This window comes from Acanthaster planci, linkage group LG05, assembly GCF_054643075.1.
Source record: "Acanthaster planci isolate LZ-2023a linkage group LG05, COTS_SCS, whole genome shotgun sequence".
NCBI classification, from domain to species: Eukaryota; Metazoa; Echinodermata; class Asteroidea; order Valvatida; family Acanthasteridae; genus Acanthaster; species Acanthaster planci.
In genome coordinates this window covers 771949-778477 of record NC_141781.1, presented here as the reverse complement: position 1 = coordinate 778477, position 6529 = coordinate 771949, and positions in this window count along the sequence as shown.

Sequence of the window (6529 nt, the reverse complement as noted above, 5' to 3'; positions counted from 1 at the left end):
AGTAAAGCCATGATCGTTCATCTTGGTTTTGAAAGCTATTTTTGTTTAATAAATACGCGTCATCCCGAGTCGCAGATGCGAGGTCATGTCTGAGGACAAGGAAAGAAACTTCCATTTTGAACATCTCCATAAATATTCATAATAAACACAAACAGAAACAAATTAAAAGCCAAACATACAAACCATGGCAGAGCCAACAATATGTAAACCATCAACTTTCTGAAGTAGTCATCAAGAGTTTATTTTTTAAAATATTACATTATTACATTTATTAATAACTGAAATTCGGGAGCTGACAATATGACAGTTTTGTTCACCTGGCTGTTGTGTGATTACTCTTTTTCGTGTTAAAATCAAATACTGATTTTTCTTTGACTTCTTAAAGAGCCTAACGTAACTCAAAATGGATTGTCTTTGAACTTCCTGCGGCTCTGTTTTGATCTTCATGTCTAATCCTGGCTGAACATTGTCTAGTATTAGGAATCGACATCCTGAATCGGTAATAACTTTAAGATGCGAACCATCATCTCAGGACGTGATGTGTCATCACTTTCATCTGGTACCACCAAACATTTTCCCTGAGGGGAATATCAAGATTGTTGTTAGAAGACCACCCTAATCATGTCTTCAGGCAGTCCAGGCATTGGGACTACATTCTCTTCGGCCATCGAACCTGTAATCGCGTGTTGCGTGTGCGTCGGACTTACCATTTCTTCAAGTCTGCGGAACCATCGGGATCGCTTTGAGGTTTTTTTTACCCAAGCCACCAAAGTAAGTAGAAAGTTGCAGATTTCAGCCTGCCCCCCCCCGCCCGCATGAACAAGTCAGAAAGTTTGTCACTTTTCCTGGCAACGGAGGCTTCGTTGGTGAGAAGTGCACTTCGCAGGCCCGTTGTCTGACCAGAGACTGGGGGGGGGTGTTGTCAAACCCCAAAGGTGTAACTTTTGGCACCGTGAACACACACAACTTTGCACGCCATCATACCCTACATTATGTGGACTTCTTTTGTGCAGAGGTCCACACTACGTATTCCACGCCAGCACATATTTTTATACAAAGGCTTTTCATAATATGCTTTGGAACACAACATCGAACAAGTTCCACGTTTGTCGCCAACCAAAGGATGCATAGACTTGTATATACCCCTACTTCAGTTTCAATATTCACGCGTCGTGTCGTAAATTGGCCTGGTACATGACTGTTCGTCACCCAGCACCCTGAATCAGACGCTGGGTGACCGTGACGAGTGAATAATATGAACATTATTATTAAACAAATTTCAGAAAATCCAACAAACAAATTTCAGAAGTTCTAAGAGAGTGATAAATTCTAGTAAATAATGATTACCTCCACACGAACGTTAGAAGCGAAAATTCGAAGTGCCCAGCGTTAGAGTCCGTCCCCCGTAGGGTTCGAAATCTTCAATTGTAACGTGAAGGAACGTGCGAACGATTGTTATCATTGAACTTTAACTTTCTCAAATCCTTTAAATTACTTATTGTGGCGGGCTGGATTAGTGTCCTTGCTGGGCCATGCAGAAGTTTTTTTTTACAGTAACAAAAAGACCAGCGAAATAATAAACAACATGGAGTACACAACCGTAAAAGACAAAAACGAACAGGTCTAAGACACACTTTGTGAGGTGTGAACGGTACTTGCAGTGCATTTACAAGTCTTTCTGGACTGGTTTCCTTCTTTTCCAACACCCTGAGTGGAGCGAACATAAACGGCAACCAACAAAAATAGGACTGCCTTGTCCCCACACCCGGAAGGTGCGCCACTTGTAAGCGTGGCTGGCCGGCCGGCGGCGGCAGCCGGCAGGCTAGGCTGCGCTGAGGCACGGCGCGGCATTTAGGCCTAGTGACTGATTTCATTCTTAAAATGTTGCCGTATAAGCTGCCCAGAGTGAAAGCCGCAGAGATACTGTTAGCATGAGAACCAATCGATAAGCCCTGGCTTATATTCCGAAAATTATTGTATATTAAAATTATATATTTATTTAAAAAAACAAAGACCACTAACGAGCAGAAATCTTCCTGCTTCGCTGGTTCACGAATGGCAATGAAATGCAAGCGCTGTGCTCGCGTCGCACGTAACTATATGTCCATGCCCCATGGGGGGAGACAAGTTCGTTACAAGTGCGCATGCGCACTTCATTTTCAAGCACACACCAACGGTTTTTCGTGCGAGCAGACGAAGCTATTGGCGCTATTCTGAGACAAAAACCCAGCGCCAAATTTAAGATTCACCTTTGATGCATTGATATTTATTTTGAATAAACTTTGTAATAATTGGGTCATTCTGAATCGTCCCAAAATCATACTGTTCCAACGGTGCACGAAAATTCAAAGCCATTTAGTATCCATTTTATTACCAAAATAGTAAAAATGATGATTTTTTTGTTAGATTGTACTGATTTTGTCAGTTCTGAAACCATTTCATAACGTAGATTTGTTAAATTAGAGATATTTCTTGTTCATAAATCGGTTGCAACGGATGCTGACCATGTGTGATTCCCCGACGTCAAAGTCGTCGCATCTGGTTCGGCACATATGTGCATAATGATCATGCGTGCACATGTAAACACGCATACTCCACGACTGCACTTGATCCTTGACTCGCCGCTGCAAGAATGTTCTTCAAAGTCTGCCCTTGCAAGAGTATGGTGTAAGGGTATCCTTATTGTCATAAGTTCGACAAATCTCTAACTTATCAATGACTAATCAATGACTCCAAGAATTAAATTTTGTTGGGTCATAAAATAATTTCAGATTAGATATGTGGCAGATTTTTCCATTACAAATGTCTGGATTCTCGCGATTTGGCGCAAAAATTTGGTTCAAATTCAAACTTATGTTACAAAATATTTTATCCGGCGGATTCCCCATTTTTACGTGCAGTCGACAGTCTTCTACTTAATATGACTCTAGTTTGTAACCCAAAAACTTATTTTTAATAGATATTGATCAAACTTGGCAACACGCATTTTTTTCTTTTTTTCCTTGCAGGTCCATAGGTGTTAAAATGTGCCATTGAGTGCTTGTTTGCTTCTTCTTGGAATTCCATCAGTATTTAAACAGTTTCATCTGGCATTAATGCTTAGAAACCTATGAATTTAATGAAAAAATTATAAAAGTTGAATGTTGAAGTTTTGAGTTATATTGTGTACTTATCCTGTAGTACATACAGTACATCTGTACTGAACACCCCAGCCATGTACATGTATATATGGGTATAGACAGTGTTCAGACACATACAAATGTACATGTACAGCATGAGGAGAAAATGTAAGGGGTGGGGGGGGGACTCCAAGTGATAAATTAGGATGTTTGTTTGGGGGAGAGGTACCTGTAGGAGGAGGATCATGGGGACAAGGTACATGTATGTAGAAAGTGGATGAAATGCTGGATAAGGTTGACGTAATGGTTGGGCTGAATTAGTGGGATGATTTTTTTTTTTGTATTTTTGCGTTGGGGAGATGTTAATTATATATAACGGGTTTGCCCTTACCCAACGTATATTTATAAGCACTGTATGCTCAGTGCTTGTCCGAGAGCTTGCAACGCAAAAATACATCTTGATAATAGTTCGCGGTACCCGCTGCTTCATTTGACTCGGACCGGCCAGCCGACCCCGGCAAGCTCGGTGGTCGAGTGGTTAAGACATCTGCACTAGTAAGCAGGAGGTCGTGAGTTCGAGTCCCACCCGAGTAAGCTTGTGAGGTTTTTTTTCGCAAGCTCTCGGACAAGCACTGAGCATACAGTGCTTATAAATATACGTTGGGTAAGGGCAAACCCGTTATATATAACTGTTGCTATGCTGTTAAGTAGAAATCTTGCGCACTCGCAATTTGGTAATGAGCGCCATGAACGGACCTAGTCGCTACCAACAAAATGACCCCCCCCCCATAGAGCTCTTTTCAATTGATGAGGGGGTGCCTCTGCCATAAGGCGGATATTCCCCTTCCCTTCCGGTCAAGTTGAATTTTGATATCCCAGCTGTGCCATGTTCTGCATTCGACTTCCGGTATTGGAGGTAAAAGGCAGTTCTCACTGTATCCCTGTCTTGGCTTTAAATCATAAAAACGATCAGAAATAACGATTATGAATGGTTGAATACATTCAGGTGCAACGTCTTGTAGTATGCGATGAAAAATAAGAGCAAATGCCATACAAAGTATCGATAGTAAAAATATTATGAAGAAGGCGTTCTGGGGGACGTCCCCTTCGCCAGAAACATACGGGTGAACAGGGGACACGAGCCCCATCCCTTAGGGTCGCCCAACCTGAGATGTTGCTGATGGTGATGAAAGGTACAGGGCAAAAATTCCTGCCTGATAATTCTTCACTCGACTTCACAGAGTGAGGCGTAACCATTCTTTCTGGAAAGCATTGGGAAGGGGATATACCGAAGGGGAAAGCGTAGGAGGTATAGGCTGAAGTTGGTTTTGAATGATATGTTATCACTCTTTTTTGTTGGTGAGTTATGACAGTAACCCTACCCACCTCGGCTCACCCCCATCTTTGCCCCCGCTTCGGCCCGACACATCTCGGCTCTTTCTGCGCTACTGTATACGCTATACACGTTCGTCTTCAGTTGTTTTTCCTATTATGAGAGAATCGACCAATATAAATAGCGCCTACCTTTTATTTGATTCTTGTTGACAATGCGCTTTTCAAAGGTCGAGAGTCGAGAGAACACGTTTATGTTGTACTTCTTGAGACAAGAAAATAAAATTCTTTGAAACTTTACATCCCGTCAGAAACTTATTGTTGGGAGCTTCAACAGGTGTAAATTTTGTTTGGAATGGTATGCTATCTAGTGGTTTTTTACAAATGTTTAGTCCCATGCCGGTGGCGAAGAAGTTGCCCCTTTTTGCCTCTAAATGTTTCTTCTTATCCATTCCTTATTTCAAATTGAATAAAATGTTCCTTGAAGGAGTTTTGAAAGAGGATAAATATCTCCATATACACACTTTAATTCCATGTCCAGATTTATCACAATCGATCCTGAATCGTAGCAGATTGTACCTTTCCGGGCGGGATTCTATAGCTAATTAAATTTCCTTTTGCTTGAGGTGTGCGGAGCGCCGATCGATTCCAGCTCGTTTGTTAGAATGGTGTTTTCATTAAATCTGACACACTATAAGAGAAGGGAGTTCGCCTGACAGCATGAGCCGTGTGCCTCTGAGACTGTTAGTCATTTTCTGCAAATGTTGATTCAAGGTTCTTAGCGAATTCCCGCCGTCACGTCTGTCGCTGACATTTCCAAAGGGGTTTTCGTTAATGTTCCCTTTTTCCCAAGGGGCACTTGTCAGGTGCAACTCATGTTTTCGCCTTGTAAAGAGTATCACTTATTGGAACCATTCAGAGGTCAGTTACATCGCTTATTTGAAAGTGAGCAGATTTTTTCACGGGGTTTGACTTTGCGCCGAAAACGAGGAATATATTTGGTTGCTAGGAGCCACTCATGTCACTTTTACTCTTGCTCATTAATGTATCATATTAGAATGCTTGAGTAGGGAATGGTTTCGATGGTGTGAATGACTTGTGGCAATTCTGAAGGACGCTCCAAAAGAAGCGCGTTCCTTACAAAAACGGTATGAGTTAACTGCTAGTCATTTTGGCCGCATTTTAGAATATTAGTGAGGGCGCACCACAATGTACCGGGACGTACGCTTGGGGCACACGCAATGGTCTTTTGCTAGATCTGACAATAGACATGATTATTGATGATTATTATATGAGCGACTGGGCCAAATGGCGCTTGCATTAAAAGCAAAATGTGTCCTTCCCTTGGAAAAAAATTTCCCCGTTTTTGCCGAATAAATTTCATTTCTCGTAATATGACACTACGTGGAGTGGCTCGGAGGACATTACATCAAACTATGTCTTGACAGTTTACATGTAATGGAAAATGTCAACGAAAGTATGAATGTATTTCTGATTTTATTGCAAGCCCTCAAGCTTGGTGGCTTGAGGGCTTACATCCCCTTCAAGAGCATCTGACAGTATTTTTTTGAAAACCTCAGTTTCAGACGCGCCAGTCACACACTTAAAATGTTAATTGATAGCACTGCTCCTTTACCTTCTATCTTAGTTTTTCAAACTGAGCCGTTGCATTAAACCACGGAGACGGAGGAATGAACTAAATTAATAAGTCAAAACCTCTTTCACTGTAACCGGGGTGTTAATAGTTATTAAGTTTTTGTTCAACAGAGAGTTTGGTCAGTCGCAATTTTTCTTCAAAGTTACCAGACTGGCTTGGGTTTTCAACAAAATTTCTAGACGTCTTTCGGACGTGTAGGGAGAGGGCTTATTATAAAGAATCCTGGAGGAAATTCCCCCAGGTTTATGTTAATGAGGATATTAGCATATAGATGCTCTTGCAATGCAGTAAGTTAACTATAGCCAGAGAGGTATAAATAGAGAAAGTAGTGCCAACTTAAGCTTTGAAACAAAAATTGCTGGTCACTATATATGCACTACAGCATGTAGCTATTGTGTGCTGATTGTCCGCATATGCTATT